Raw genomic sequence first — 16,782 nt, forward strand, 5'->3', positions numbered from 1 at the left:
AGCGAGTGTTTTTTAATTTCATGGTTTGCAGCCACCATCCACAGTGATTTTGGAACCCAAGAAAACAAAATCTGTCACTGTTTCCACTTTTTCCCCATCTATTTGCCATGAAGTGATGGGACTGGATCCTGTGATCTTTGTTTTTTGAATGTTGAGTTTTAAGCCAGCTTTTTCACTCTCCTCTTTCACCTTCATCCAGAGGCTCTTTAGTTCCTCTTAGCTTTCTGCCGTTAAGGTGGTGTCATCTGCATATCTGAGGTTAGTGATTCCATATATATGCCTTAAAAATGATACTTGTTTTACTCTTTCTGACTTACTTCACACTGTATAACAGGCTCTTGGTTAGGGTTAGGGCAACCTAGATGTCCATCAATGGATGAATGGATAGAGAAGTTGTGGTAAATATATACAATGGAATTTTACTCAGGCATAAAAAGGAATAAAAATGAGTCAATTGAATTGAGGTGGATGAACCTAGAGCCTGTTGGCTTTAAAATTATGGGAAAGATAAACTGAATAGCAAAGTAAAAGAGGAGGGAAGAAAATCATACAAATGTGAAATGGCCCCTAATATTAGTTCCTGAGAGTCTATTTGGGAAGACAACAGTGTGTGTTAAATGAATAATTAAATAGAACAGAGAAAATTTATAAACATAGATGAACACCTACCTAGGAAGAGTGGCCCTGAATGACCTGCCCTAGGCCCAAATTTATTTTCCCTTTATGGAATATTCTGGGCTTCCCTCGTAGTTCAGTTGGTAAGGAATCTGCCTGCAATGAAAGAGATCTGGCTTCGATTCCTGGGTCAGGAAGATCCCCTGGAGAAGGAAATGGCAACCCACTCCAGTATTCTTGCCTGGAGAATTCCATGGACAGAGGAGCCTGGCAGGCTACAGTCCATGGGGTCACAAGAGTTGGACACAACTTAGCAACTAAACTACCACCTACAGATTCAGTCTGTCTTCCTTTTGGTTGCTTTAGAGGCTTCCCTTGCCTTTCACTATAGTAAGAGTTATGGAAAGGGTAAAAAGGGGAGAGAGTTTCTCTTGAATTCTTCATAAATGCTTTCTAATAATTCACTGTACTGCAAAAAACCCATGGGCAAAATAGGAATTGCAGGAGGGGGAGGGGTTTTCAGTCATTCTAGCAATTATGGAAAAGATTGATGAAATAGAATTCATATTTTATGGCAAGATGAGAAAATTTTAAACAAAATTTTCTTTTGCCTGATTGGGCCTCCTCCCTCCCTTTTAGCTTTATTTTGTGTGTATTGTGCATCTGCATTAACTAGACCTCCTTAGGAGATAACCTCCCTTCTTAAACTTGTAAGGGGTCATGATGACCCATAGCCCACTACTCACTTTGTACCTGTAGATGTGGATTGTGTAAATGGTCAATAATACGTCATTTAACATAGAACCATTTATCTCAAAAACTTGTATAACTGTGCTTTGTCCTGTAATGGATGGAACAGTCCTCAGAGCTTACTGAAAGACAGTCTCCTAGGTTATAATCTTTAGATTGGCTGGAATAAAGTTTTCCATTTCTTTCTTAGATTAATAGAAATGGAATTTTCTGTTCCATTTCAATAGATGACTATTGATTAATTTTTTCATCCACAGAATCAATAGAAAGAAATAGGGATTAAAAAAGCCAATAGGTATCCCTCCTCCCAACTTAAACTGGGTGCATCTTCACAACAAAGGAGCCTCAAAACTACCCTTACTCAGTGGCAAGCTGTTCTCACTCTCAGCACATCTGGCCTAGCTCACATCCTGTTTCTCACTTTTTAGAAGTGTCAACCTAATTTCTATCCCTTCTCTCTTAGCCCTTCCCCTCTGGGTACTCTTGAGTTACCACCCAAAAACTTGTACTGGGAAATTATAACTTTTTTAGAGGTAGGAAGAACAAAAAAATTCTATTTCTACTAACAAACTTCTAAAGGTGCAGCAGGAAGTATGGTGGAAGGGGAAGTTCTTTATCAGCTTTCTCACAGAAATAGCAAAAGCTACAGGTTATTTAGTGGTTTCTGTGTACAAAGAGCTTTATATGTATTTGAGATTGTGAACCATAAGAAAATTGCCCATTTTTTAGGTTCTCAAAAGTTGAATCTTAGAAATAGTCATGTGGTTCAACCTACAAATATTGTATTATGCTTTAATTCTTATGCTTTAATTCTTTTCAGAAGAGGATAATATTAACTTTTTGCACTTAATACATTCAACAAACCTGAGGCCTTGAGAGTTTAAATAACCTGCTGAATATCACATATATAGTAAGAAATGGAGTTACCATATTAACAGAGTTTTATTCCATTCCCAAACCGTATCTACTGTCCCCATTGTACCTTGTGTTCCACTGAGACTCACTGGCATTTTAAGTCAAGTATATTTTGCATACTTTTGGAAAAGCTTCCTTCTATCTTAAGCATATTTTCTATACTATGTATAGAGAATCTTACTAGTTGAACATTTTGATTCTAAACAGTCTTTGTGAATATAACCTACTGAAGTCTGACACTGTTTCATATAAGGTAAAGTATATGAATCTTGCCAAGTGAGTTCAAACAATAACAAAGTCACTGAAAGATAGATAAAAATATTGGACACAGGTATTGAAAACTTAAGATTCCTGCTTGATCTGGGATATATGATTATATAATAGAAAAGCATCATGTCTGCTGAGACTAAGATTAAGTTATCAGTTCTTTAGGTCAAAATAATGCCCGTAGGTGGCTGAGCTCTGGCATTCTGAAAGAGGGCAGAAATATCTAAACTGTACGTGGAAATCCATTTAGATATAATCTCATTAGGATAAGGCAATGTCCTCTTCATCTTTGAATCTCTAACACAATTATTTGTTCATAATGGGTACTTAATACACAGATGATGAACTGAGCTGGTTTCTAGGCTGCAAACTGTTCATGACAGCAGAGATTAAAAATTAACTACCCTGTACATACATTTTAGGTTCCAGAAGCTTGGTAAGATGTGAGAGACAAGAGATAAGAATAAGGAACTGAGTGCCAACTAGTTCCTGTAACTGGTCCCTGCTCCACATGCCTCTTAATTGAATAAGAATGTCATGAGGACAAAGAAATAGAATATCTAGCTTCTAGCTGTTATAACTGAGTTTCCATTTAAGTTACAGTTCTGGATAAAGAGAAAAGTTTGTAGTGCCAGCATTCAGAAAGAATGACTTATTTAGATAATGTGTGTTAGTCTCTCAGTTGTGTCCAACTCATTGCGATCCCATGGACTGTAGCCCACCAGACACCCCCTGTTGATGGGATTTCCCAGGCAAGAATACTGGAGTGGGTTGCCATTTCCTTCTCCAGGGGAAATCTTCCTGACCCAGGGATTGAACCCCGGTCTCCTGCACTGCAGGCACACTCTTTACCATCTGAGCCACCAGGGAAAATATTTAAAATTATTTATTTAAAACCAATACTTTGATTCATGTCATGTTTTTTTTTTTAAATTTTATTTTATTTTTAAACTTTACATAATTGTATTAGTTTTGCCAAATATCATGTCATGTTTTAAGGCCAAGTTATGGTTCTCAAAAATTTTGCCACAGACAGACATAAACCAGATCTGCGAAAAACTCTGAAGCTTGATTTAAAGAAAAGAATTTTATGGAAAGAAAATCTGTATCTGAAAAAATGAGCATGATTATTAAATTATTTAAGGGAGTTTAATGCTCTATCTTATGATATAACCCTTAGTTTCCAAAAAAAGCTTTCTAAGTTATATATATTATCACATATATATGCCTCACATATATGATGGTTGTTTATTAAAGTAAACATGTTTTGGGAAATAAAAGCAGGTTTTTCCTCATAACCAAACATATATCCCTGCATTCTATAGATGTCCTATTAATAGAAGATACATAAGCCAACAGTTTCTGCTGCCAAGGTTGTCATCTAGTGCTAAAACAAACAAATGCAGAGACATGACAACAGGGAAAAAGAATATAAGTCTGATAATCCAACTGTATCTCTATCTCATATAATACAGTTCCAATTTATTCCTATACTTATTTTTCTTGAGAGTAATTATTTTAATGTAAGTTGTAACCCACATTTTATCTCAACTTAGAGGTAGAGGAAAGAATAGGAAATCATAATATTTCACTTAGTAAGAGTCACCTCTCTTCAGGATTTTGCCAGGACTGGAAAGGATTTTGAAGAAAGCGTGTCCCCAAATTACTAGTAGTTGAGTTGTATGGATACCTGTGCTCCTACAGAGGAAGTTTACCATTCTGTTCTTTAGCAGCAATTTTGTTCAGGCCTTTTAAGATGAGAAGTAATCCTGTTATTCTGGTAGCTGAGATACACCCGTTGACCCATTTCTAGTCTCTCTCTTAGTCACTGTGATAAATTCTATACAGGAAAAGAAAAAGCAAATAAACTCGCAGATGTCTTGATACAGCACAGAAGCCCATGTTGTATGTGCGCATCTTTCTCTGTGTGTGTATGTGTCTGTCTGTGTCTGTGTGCACTTCAGTTGTGATAAGAACTTACCCACTCTTTCTCATGCTAAAAATTCACTTTCAGTTGTATTTCAACTCACTGCAATTCAGAATTTTCAGATGATATACAGACAACATCGAAGTTAAAGTGTTGAAAGCACAGACCAATGTAAATTACTCATAATAAAAGACAGACACTGGATCCTCTTTAGTTAAATAAATATACAAGCTGTTAAAATACAGAAGCCATTAGAGCATATCAAATGAAATGTCTGCTTGTTGAGAAAAAGTACATACTGTATGAGAAAGTCATTGCCTAAAAAGCAATATATAAATGTGTATTAAAAGGATTTGTTCTTGTTATTCACCTCTACATAAGCATATTTGAAACTACTTTGTATTAAGTATAAATGGGTAGTGTACCTGCCCCTTAAGGTAGGAATTACAATACAGTTTGCCTTTTATAAATAAATTTCTTTCTTGTAACAAAATGCCCTAAATTGATTTAGATTCTTCAAAGTGTGTATTGTATTACATTTTATTTCAGTCAATTCTATACCCAAGAGTGAATGTCCAAAGTATAAAAGATCAGTGCATTTGCAATATAACAGTTGAATATTGCAGGAGTCATGTTCTAACACTAAAAGGTCAAATTATAGGAAAGCCTATAAAAATGTGAGGAATGTGACTATGTTTCTCCCTCAAGGCTAGTGGAACTCTGGGTAAAATTTTACCTTTCAGTTTGTGATAAACTTCTTTGCCATGAAATTAAGTGCCTGTTTCAGACAAGAGTTTTCAAATGAGAGAAAATCAATTTGAGTAATATCTAAATTTAAGAAAAAAGGGATGCTAACCAGTAAAAACTACCATAGTTTAATGTGTGTGTGTGTGTGTAAATAAAGACAGTGATGGATTGTTTTAAGACCAAGTAACTCTCTGCTGCTGCTGCTGAATCACTTTAGTCATGTCCGATCCTGTGCGACCCCATAGACGGCAGCCCATCAGGCTCCCCCGTCCCTGGGATTCCCTAGGCAAGAATACTGGAGTGGGTTGCCATTTCCTTCTCCAATGCATGAAAGTGAAAAGTGAAAGTGAAGTCGCTCAGTTGTATCTGACTCTTAGCGACCCCATGGACTGCAGCCTACCAGGCTCCTCCGTCCATGGGATTTTCCAGGCAAGAGTCCTGGAGTGGGGTGCCATCGCCTTCTCCAAAGTAACCCTCTAGAGCTATGCAATTTTATGTGTCATCAGGAGAAAACCAGTTTGTACTTCTACAGAATGATAAATAAGCATGAGAATATAAATACATGCAAATAAGTAAATAACTGAAAAGAGGAAATTAACCCCTACACATGATATCTGTCAACACTTCATATTCATCCCTTAATTATTTGATGTTTGGAGATTATTCAAAATGATTAAAAGCTACTGAATAATATACAGCAATTATTAGGAAGGCCTCTAAGTTGTATCCAAGTATAACATATGTGGTAGACATGGTGATGTGACTCCCAGATCACAATGGAAGGAAAAGATATGTTACCCAGTTTTGGGGAGAGAAGTCATCAGGCAGCCACCAGCTGTCCACTCCTGGTTTTACCTCACCTGCAGTTCAGTTCAGTTGAGTCACTCAGTCTTGTCCGATTCTTTGCAACACTATGGACTGCAGCATGCCAAGCTTCCCTGTCCATCAGCAACTCCCAGAGCTTGAGCAAACTCATGTCCATTGAGTCGCTGATGCCATCCAACCATCTCATCCTCTGTCAGCCCCTTCTCCTCCTGCCTTCAATCTTTCCCAGCATCAGGGTCTTTTCCAGTGAGTCAGTTCTTTGCATCAGGTGGCCAAAGTATTGGAGTTTCAGCTTCAGCATTGGTCCTTCCAGTGAATATTCAGGACTGATGTCCTTTAGGATTGACTGGTTGGATCTCCTTGCAGTCCAAGGGACTCTCAAGAGTCTTCTCCAAAACCACAGTCCAAAAAGCGTCAATTCTTCATATCACATGGTAACACTCAAAAGTAATCATCTGCTGTGGTAGAGGCACTAAACAGCAAAGTAGACAGTGACCTACCCAACCAGTTATGTTGGCAGTCCTTGTCATCAGCCCTGGTGCTGAAACAATATAGCCAAGGTGACAGAGGTAAGGTGATGTTTTCCTAACAACATGGACTCCCACAGACCAAGATTGACCTTGCTACTGCAACCAATGATTATCCAATCTGGCAGCAGCATAAACTAGTTACTATCCTTAATATGCAGAGAAGGCATTGGCGACCCACTCCAGTACTCTTGCCTGGAAACTCCCATGGATGGAGGAGCCCGGTGGGCTGCAGTCCATGGGGTTGCAAAGAGTCAGACACGACTGATGGACTTCACTTTGACTTTTCACTTTCATACATTGGAGAAGGAAATGGCAACCCACTCCAGTATTCTTGCCTGGAGAATCCCAGGGACGGGGGAGCCTGGTGGGCTGCCGTCTATGGGGTCACACAGAGTCAGACATGACTGATGTGACTTAGCAGCAGTAGCAGCATCCTTAATATGATCACATTCCTTAAGGAGCACAATTGTTCCATTGGTGGCATGTTAACCCTTCTAGGCCCCTGGGCCCCTTTTAACCTGAGAAGGATAGTGGCTTGTTTTAATAGAAATAGACACTCTGGATACAGGTTTGCCTTTCTTCCTGCAGAGCCTCAGCCTGCACTGTTGTCCAAGGGTTTATATAGTGTTTGATTTCCTGTATGTGATCCCACATAACATAGTGACAGACCAGGGATCTCTTTTTATAGCAAAGGTGATCTGGAAATAGGTCCTTGATCATGGGATCCACAGTCATATTTTATGACTCAGAATCTGTGGCCCTGATAGAGTGTTGGAACAAGCTACCAGAGGTAGACTACCTAGGAACCAAGAAGTGGAACCAAGAGTTTCCATTCACTTACCATTATTTCCAATGACCCACTAGGAATGAGTCATTGGAAATAATGTGCTCTCCATTTCTGCAGCTGTGGGCTCTATAAGGTTAGACAAACATTTCTCAAAATAGGGCATCATTTTCCCCAAGGATGCAGCAGAGTCACATTTAATTATAAAGTACACAAGAAAAGGAGTCACTGTCTTAGCAAGAGTCAGTTCAGTCACTCAGATCAGATCAGATCAGTCGCTCAGTCATGTCCGACTCTTTGCGACCCCATGAATCGCAGCACGCCAGGCCTCTCTGTCCATCGCCATTTCCCGGAGTTCACTCAGACTCACGTCCATTGAGTCAGTGATGCCATCCAGTCATCTCATCCTCTGTCGTCCCCTTCTCTTCCTGCCCCCAGTCCCTCCCAGCATCAGAGTCTTTTCCAATGAGTCAACTCTTCACATGAGGTGGCCAAAGTACTGGAGTTTCAGCTTCAGCATCATTCCTTCCAAAGAAATCCCAGGGCTGATCTCCTTCAGAATGGACTGGTTGGATCTCCTTGCAGTCCAAGGGACTCTCAAGAGTCTTCTCCAACACCACAGTTCAAAAGCATCAATTCTTCGGCACTCAGCTTTCTTCACAGTTCAACTCTCACATCCATACATGACCACTGGAAAAACCATAGCCTTGACTAGATGGACCCACTGACTCTAATCAAGAGGATAAAGTAGGACAGCTTACATGATGAGGGTGTAGAGAAATGTGTGTGGAATCCAAGTGACTCACTTGAGTGAGCCTTGGTATCCCCTTGGCCGAATGTGAATGTAAAGAAACAGGTATGACCACCCTCTTATGAGAAGGACTGAGTGACCAGGGAACTCAGGAGTGAGGATCTAGGTCATGACACCGGGTAAGTCACTGAGGTCAATATATGTGGTAGCAGGTGGTAGGTTATGTAGAGTGAAAATGGAGGAAGGAGATGAATAAAGATTGTAGCCCTAGAGCTCAACTGCAGCGCCAGGGACTGTAGTTTATCTCACTAGCCTCCTCCTTCTAAGTGTTCCCATGGAAAAGAGATGCCCACTGGAATTTTGTAGGCTGTTCTCCAAACATGCATAGAGATGTGGATTTATGAGGTATGTGGTGTGGACTGTGGTAGACATGGAGATACACCACCCAGATCCATTTTTAAAGAAAGACTTGCTGCTCAGCTAGGGGGAGTATCTGCATGCAACCTCCAGCTGTCAGCCTCTTCAGGGTCTGTTAGCTGTAGAGAACTTGCTCATCTGAGGTCACATCCTCCCCCAGAATAGCCCACATCTCTCCCTAAGCAAAGCAGGAATATAAAGGTCCAGCCACTACAACCCAAGATGACACATTATGAAAGGCGTTGCTCACTCCAGAGCTTCCTACATCACAGTTTAATTGCTTCCTCTCCTCTCATAAACATCTTGTCTCCAAACTCTGTGGCAGCAACTGCTCCTGCAGAATTTATTTGAAACAAAAAATTTAATAGTAATTTTTATTTAGATCCAGACACTTATGGTAGTAGTGCACACTATTATATTCCTTTGAATTGGTGAAATACTCTCCTAGAACATGAAAATGTCACTATTAGTCTAAATTCACCTTTAAAGGCATTTTAATAATTATGATATTGCCAAAGGTAAACATTCAATTTTCACATTTTCACTATCTATGAGATACCAGGAAGGACATTAAAATTATTTGATAACAAGATAATTTAATCAAAAATACCTATGATATTTTGACCATTCAAGCTAATAGAAGTAGCTTTGGTACAGAAAAAGTTATGTTTGACTCCTTTGGCTGTTTTTATTCTTTTTTACACCTTTGAATTGAATACTTAGAAATATTTCAAAATCACTTTGCACAATTAATACAGAAGGACTTACATATCAATTGCTTGACTCAATTTTTTCTATACTACTAATTTGAATACTTGATAATATTTCAAAGCCATTTACCCAGTAAAAAATACGCTAAATTATTTATGTATGTGTTATTTAGGTCAGAGTATTTCCAGAGGTAAGACAAAATTAATATTGGTATTTGAACTCCCTATGGATGGTCCTTTTCTCTCCAAAGTTCATCATGGACTCCCTTTAAAAGATGCATTTGGCAGATGAAAAGCACAGATGACCTGTCCCAGAGCACATTCCTAATAGTTACATCTGGAGCTGATGTTATTTTCCTGGATGCATTAGCATTCAGTTGTGTGATAAATATCAACTGCCTGGAATTTCTAAGCTTTATAAACTTGCTTAGGTGATTTTGCACTTCTAGTCTTCAACTTTTTATCATATTCTTATGGCACTTCAGGCGGAATTCTTTCCTCTAAGTAAAATTTTATGATAGAGAAGGGGAAGTTTCATCATATCACAGTCTGAATTTCAACTTTCCTGCATGAGTGAGAATGATAATTTGGAAGTAATTCACAAACAACTAGACGATTTTTCAGAATCAGGAATGGTGATGGCATAATAACCAAACGGTTGTATCAATAATCAGATATGAAGTTTGCAAAGCCAGTCATTTACCATTATTATTAATATAAAAATAAAATTAACAAATCCTTGTGCATACATCATATCAATTGATCCTCAGAAACAACATGTGATCTTTGTAGGGTTTTTGTGCCTGTTTTATAGAAGGAAGTACTGGGACCCTGAGAAACTGTAATTAATGCAGGAGAATTTAACATAAATAACTATTAAGCTATGATAAAGGAATAATTATAAAATGTAAGAGAATTTAATATACTACCCTATGACTGAGAAGAGAGTATCCCAAGGAGGTACCAGCTTGGAAGGGGACCTCCTACCCCAGGACAAGCATGCAGATTTCACTGGAGGAAAGTAGAGTGGCAGCTCACTGGATGGCATGAAAGCTTGCTGCTTTCTCTAGGCAGAGCTGGGTCAATAGTCAGTGGTCAAGCAAGCAAGCATTGTAAGGTGGTGGGTACAATGGGTGTGCAGAATAGAGTGTGAGCATCCGTGCCAAAGAAAGGCTGGGACCATTTGATCTTACTGTTGGGAGGGCCGGGGAAGATGATCAACAGGCAGAGCCAGAGCTGTGAGGTTGCCAGGAGACCACATGTTCTTCACAGCTGGATGGGGCAGAATAACACCTGAGGTCCTCATACTCGCATCTGGGACCAGTGGCACAGCAGCAGGAATCAGTAGAAATTTTTCCCTTCTGCAGTGTCACTACAGCGACCTCTAGTGAGAAAACTTATCATCGTGTTTGCCACAAAGGAGAAATGCTTAAAGAATTCTGTCCATCATTGTAAGAGTAGGTATTGAAGGGTGAATCTGGAGCTACTAAATAATAAATTAATGCAGTCATGACCTTGGGTAAGGCAGCTTTTTTATGGCAGAGAGTAGCTCTAGGAGAGGGACTTGGGTGTCTCTGTAACACCTCTAGCCCCTGGGGAATTGAGTGCCTCTATTCCAAAGGGAAAATCTGAATGGCTTACCACAGTAACCATTACAATCATTAATCTATAAATCAATGCTAAGACGCTGTCTCAATTGTGATATATATATGTATGTCCCCTTTAACTAAGGTAAACTAATAGGCTTTTAATTATTTCCCTCAGTGGTGTTTTCTCAAACCTTTTTTTATTAATTAGTGTTGCCATTAAAATCTTTAGCCTGAATATGGAATGTATAAAAATTTAATAATAGTACTAATAATTATCAAACTGAATATTCTTTGCCCATTGCCTATTTTTAGGCAATCCCTAAATTCTGTAATAAACTTTCACCAACATTCCCTTCCTTAAAGCTGTCCTTCCTTCGGAAAATTTGGTATAGATACCGTGCTGCTATAGACCATTATTTTCAACTGACTGGGCTGAATGGCAGTTAGCCAAATACCATCATGAAGATATTTTCAAGGTGCCTGTGATCAATAATCTTTTTTTCACAAACTGAAAAAGGAATCACTGTGTAAGCCTTATATAACTGTCCTGTTTCACCTATTTTTCAGGTTAAGGAGAATTTTTTCCAAAAAAAAAGTGATTATTTCAGAATTTGAAGGGGATAAACTAGAGGGATATTTCTCTTATGTACTAATTAATGCAATTTACTCTGAATGATGCTGCCTCCCACTGGTTCTATAATAAAAATAATTGTCTGTGTTCACTCCTGCAACTTCCTCTGCAGTCAGCCAGAAGATTAAGGATACATTCCACTCTGCAAACATGGGGTTACAGCCTTGCATTTTGCTTCTGTTCTGAATCTCTTTTGGTGTAGGCACATATATACTATACTTATTTCTCTCTTCTGTTTGTGTGAGCACTCTTCTTTGGCTAAAATCCTTAATTCTTACACACCACTTTGAAGAAAGAGTCCAAATATCCAAGCATAATAATAATAAAGACTCTCTTTAGTTAAGGTAACTTTGCCAATTTTAGCTCCTCAAGAAACTCTCTTCATTTCAATCCCTGGTACACCCTAAATATTCTATCACTCCTTTAAACCTCTATAAAAATTATTGCTTTTATTTTGAGCATTTTTCTCCATCTGAGAATATTCATTGTTGTTCTTCAATCCCTAAGTTGTGTCTACCTCTTTGTGATCCCATGGACTGCAGCATGCCACACTTCCCTGTCCTTCACTATCTCCCAGAGTTTGTTCAAGTTCATGTCCATTGAGTCCGTGATGTGATCCAACCATGTCATCCTCTGTCGTCCAGAATCTTTACCAGCATCAGAATCTTTACCAGTGAGTCAGCTCTTCGCATCAGGTGGCCGAAGTACTGGAGTTTAAGCTTCAGCATCAGTCCTTCCAAAGAATATTCAGGACTTATTTCCTTTAGGATTGACTGATTTGATATCCTTGTTGTCCAAGGGACTCTCAAGAGTCTTCTCCAACACCACAGTTCAAAAGCATCAATTCTTCAGTGCTCAGCCTTCTTTACTGTCTAACTCTCACATCCATACATGACTACTGGAAAAACCATAGTTTTGACTAATGGACCTTTGTCTTCAAGGTGATGTCTCTGCTTTTTAATATGCTGACTAGATTTGTCATAGCTTTTCTTCCAAGGAGCAAGCGTCTTTTGATTTCATGGCTGCAGTCACTGTCCATAGTGATTTTGGAGCCCAAGAAAATAAAATCTGCATTCTTTCCTTTTTTGCCCCTATTTTCCATGAAGTGATGGGACCGGATATTATGATCTTAGTTTTTTGAATGTTAAGTTTTAAGCCAGCTTTTTCATTTTCCTTTTTCACCTTCATCAAGAGGCTCTTGAGTTCCTCTTTGCTTTCTGAAATATTCATACAAATGTTCAATGATCAACTTCAATATGAAGTCCTTTATGAAGTCTGCCAGTCTCCCTTTACATACTCCTTACTCCACACTTTTCTCATGGTGCTTAAAAACCATCTCAGTTATAACATTTCTCATGCCATTTTGTATACTTGGCTACTTCTCCTATTAATTTCTATCCCTTTGAACACAGGATGCAGCATATTCTCTTGTTGTCCAGATTGCCTCTACCAAGCCAGAGACACAGCTGTGGTGTTGGTGTGGACTTTCATTACTCTTCACTAGAGCCAATACACCTGAAGACACTGGGAGGTTATATTCCCCCACTTCAGCAGCTCTAACAAATGACTACTGAGATACAGTAGTTCCCCCTGCCACCCCGTCTGTAGACTGGTGAAGCCCTGTGTTGAGATTCATCCTCCTCGTGGGATCAGGCTGAGGCTAAAGTTCTCATGAAACCATGTCTTTGCCTAGGTTCTTTATCTTACATATTCTGCTTTCCTCTTCTCAAAATTTTTCTCCTGAAATCACTCCCTCAACAAGTCATCTTGCTGAAGAATCTCCATTTCTAGTACACTGACACACAGGGATTTTCATCTACAAATATTTGTAAACCTGAACTTGAGCCTGTGATGTGCTATGCTTAGTCGCTCAGTCGTGTCTGACTCTTTGTGACCCCATGGACTGTAGCCCACCAGGCTCCTCTGTCCATGGATTCTCCAGGCAAGAATACTGGAGTGGGTTGCCATGCCCTCCTCCAGGGGACCTTCCCAACCCAGGGATCAAACCCAGGTCTCCTGCATTGCAGGGCAGATTCTTTACTGACTGAGCCACCAGGGAAACCCAAGAATATTGGAGTGGGTAGCCTATCCCTCTCCAAGGGCTCTTCCCAACCCAGGAATTGAACTGGGGTCTCCTGTATTGTAGGCAGATTCTTTATCAGCTGAGCTACCAGGGGAGCCCAAACCTGAGCCTAGGCAAGTGTTGTTAAGGCATAGCGCACTCAAGAAGTGTTTGCTTAGTGGGAGGAATTGAGTAATAATTTAAGTATATTTGATTAAAATTCTCCTGTCTTTCCTGCTTCATTGCCATGCTGCCTGGCTTCTCTCTCTCAGTTCCTGGTCCTGAGAAAAGGGTGATGCCTCAAATGGGCTCCTAATAAATACTTAGTTTCAGTTGAAGTTACCAGTCTTTGAGATCCCAAGCCATGTATTTGCTTCTTAGATTTTGAATTCATGATTTTCTTAACTTCTTTTCTATCAGTTAGGCCCAGAGCTATCTGGATTGTGTGATCAATATGTAAGTCACATATAAGCAAACATTTATAGGAAGTGCGTAAGAGTAAAGAAACCATCATATTGTAAATGGCTTACATCAAAAGTCAAATTTGGTGGTCTTAAGGTTTTATCCAGTGCACAGATATGTTTTAATACTGGAGTGGGTTGCCATTTCCTTCTCCAATGCATGAAAGTAAAAGTGAAGTCACTCAGTCATGTCCGACTCCTAGCAACCCCATGGACTGTAGCCTACCAGGCTCCTCCGTCCATGGGATTTTCCACGCAAGAGTACTGGAGTGGGTTGCCATTGCCTTCTCCCTATTGTATTCATAGAGTGTTTAAAGATTTTTAGATTTATTGCCAACACAAAGTTCCAAATTCAAGATTTTCACTCACACATAAATTGAAAGATCTCTGATTATTTACCCTCATGACAACAATCTTGTTCGCCATAGTCCTGGTTACTCATTATTGTCTTAAATCCAGCCCACTTCTGTTTTACAGACTTCTTTGACTACTTTAATACTTTTATTTGGGACCCCCTAAGCCATACTTGGGAGCATATAGACAGGGACCATATTCAATCCATTTTTGAATCCCTAGCATTTAGCACAGTATCTGCCAGAATAGGCACTCTGTAAATGTTTGTTAAATGTACTGTTAAAGGGGAGGGGAAATATCTTTCAGGAAAAAAATCTGCTTTTCAACCCCAAGTAAGAGTCCTATAAAATATCTTTACTGCAGAAGAAAGGAGGAGCAGTGAAGAGGCAGGAGTAATTGAGAGATGTAACGGAGGAGTGGTGCTTGGTTTACAGTGGCAGTGGCAGTTCCAGTATCATACAGATGAGCACAACGGCAATTAGGAAGAGAAGTAGTAACAGTGCTTGACCTAGTAGTACAGTTGATTAATTCTACATCCAGGAAGAGAGATTTAAGGACTGAAATGAAAGCAACTGCAAGCAGAAGGACACTGACAAATTACCACAATTAACATTTCTGATAGCCTAAAGCAACTAGCGCAGCATGATAAAATGTGGAACATAGAAGTTACAACAGGTGAGAGATACAGACCTCAATTGAAGACTGAGACCTCAACCTAGATAAAGACTCTATAATGCCTTCTGGATAAGGCAGCTCATCAACATCCCATTAAGAAACAGAAAACAAAAGCAAAAAATGATTTAGTTCAGGCCTTAACTTACACTAGATATATATCGTATAATTTTCTGCACTTAATTATGGCCAACTGTGGTGGCTCAGACCGTAAAGAATCTGCCTGCAATGCAGGAGACCTGGATTCAATCCCTGAGTTGGGAAGATCCCCTGGAGAAGTAAATGGCAACCCACTCCAGTATTCTTGCCTGGAGAATTCCCATGGACAGAGGAGCCTGGTGGGCTATAGTCCATGGGGGTCACAAGGAGTCAGACATGACTGAGCAACTAACACTTTCACTTTTACTCCTTAAGTGTATGCATGTGTATATACACAGACATATGCACACACAAAATAAGGATTATCTCAATAAAACTTTTAATGATTTTATTTTTGAATAAATATTGAAAGGATCAGCTTCAGGTATTGTTAGGGAAATATAAAAATAGATGAACCCAAATGTATATAGCATTCAGTAACCTGGTGTTAAATAAGACACACTAGGAAGTACATCACTGATAAAAAGGCAGCAGTGTTACACTGTCTCTTCATCTAATTTTTGCTCCTTATACTATGTTCCTTCTGATTATACTGGATTCTTTTTCTGCTGTCCAGCCATCATCTGCCATAGTCATAGTCTGATTTTAAAGTCATAACCAAGACCAAGTTGCTTATTTAGCTATCTATCAAATTCTGAAGCTCCTTTTTCAGAGAGAGGCATGAACTTCTTTTTAATCACACAGATACCAAAAAATATATAAATTAAATACACTTAAAATTAAGAAGGAAGTTCATCATTTGGAAGAATAGACATGGGTAGTGTAGAAGTCATTAGTGCAGTTTGCTAAGCATTTCTGTACCTTCAGGTACAAGTTAGAATTACACTTCCCTGACACTGGTTAAGTTTGGCATAGATTCATGGATTCGTCTGGCCAATAAAATGTGAAATGGAAATGAAATATACCTCTTCTGTGGCAGATTTAAGAGGTAAATTCTCTTCTCTCTGTCAAGACTGTCATGGAAGAATTTGTTGAGAAGGTGGTTTAATCATTCAGGGTTCCTGAATGTTTACTGTGAGCAGAGTCTTTAGGTCCCTGTGTCATACAGCATGTGTGAAAACTAAATTTTGTTGTCTTAAGGCACTAAGGCTTGGGGTTTGTTTGTTATAACAGTATAACCTCACCCATTCTGCCTGATACAGCTAAGTGTAAGCTAAGCTGCAAATAGCTGTGGTAGCAAAACTCTGCAGTGAGGTACAGGCAATTAGGAAAAAAAAAAAAAAAAACTGTTTAATGTCTCAGCTTGGAATTTGACAAACATGTAAACTAAAGGTGACAAACATGTAAACTAGAGGGAAATCAGCATACAAATAATATTAGCCAGACAACCTAGGGAAATGAACTTTAAACTGTGCTGGGGTGATGATCTCTAGGGATTTCTCTGCATCTCATCAGAAATCACCTGAGGGAGTTGAGGGTGGGAGGGAGTTCTCTGCAAACTAATCTAACAAAACATCTGTTTCTCAGATTATCTGAGATAATTTGTTTACAAATGGGTTTTCCAAATACTGCATCTGAGGAAGGGATCACGTGGTGAAATGATATTGGGAAGACATTCTTTTGAGAATAATAGATAACATAAAATGTTGTCAGTGGTATATAACGAATTTCTCACT

Source organism: Bos indicus, chromosome X (assembly GCF_029378745.1).
Source record: "Bos indicus isolate NIAB-ARS_2022 breed Sahiwal x Tharparkar chromosome X, NIAB-ARS_B.indTharparkar_mat_pri_1.0, whole genome shotgun sequence".
Classification (NCBI taxonomy): Eukaryota; Metazoa; Chordata; class Mammalia; order Artiodactyla; family Bovidae; genus Bos; species Bos indicus.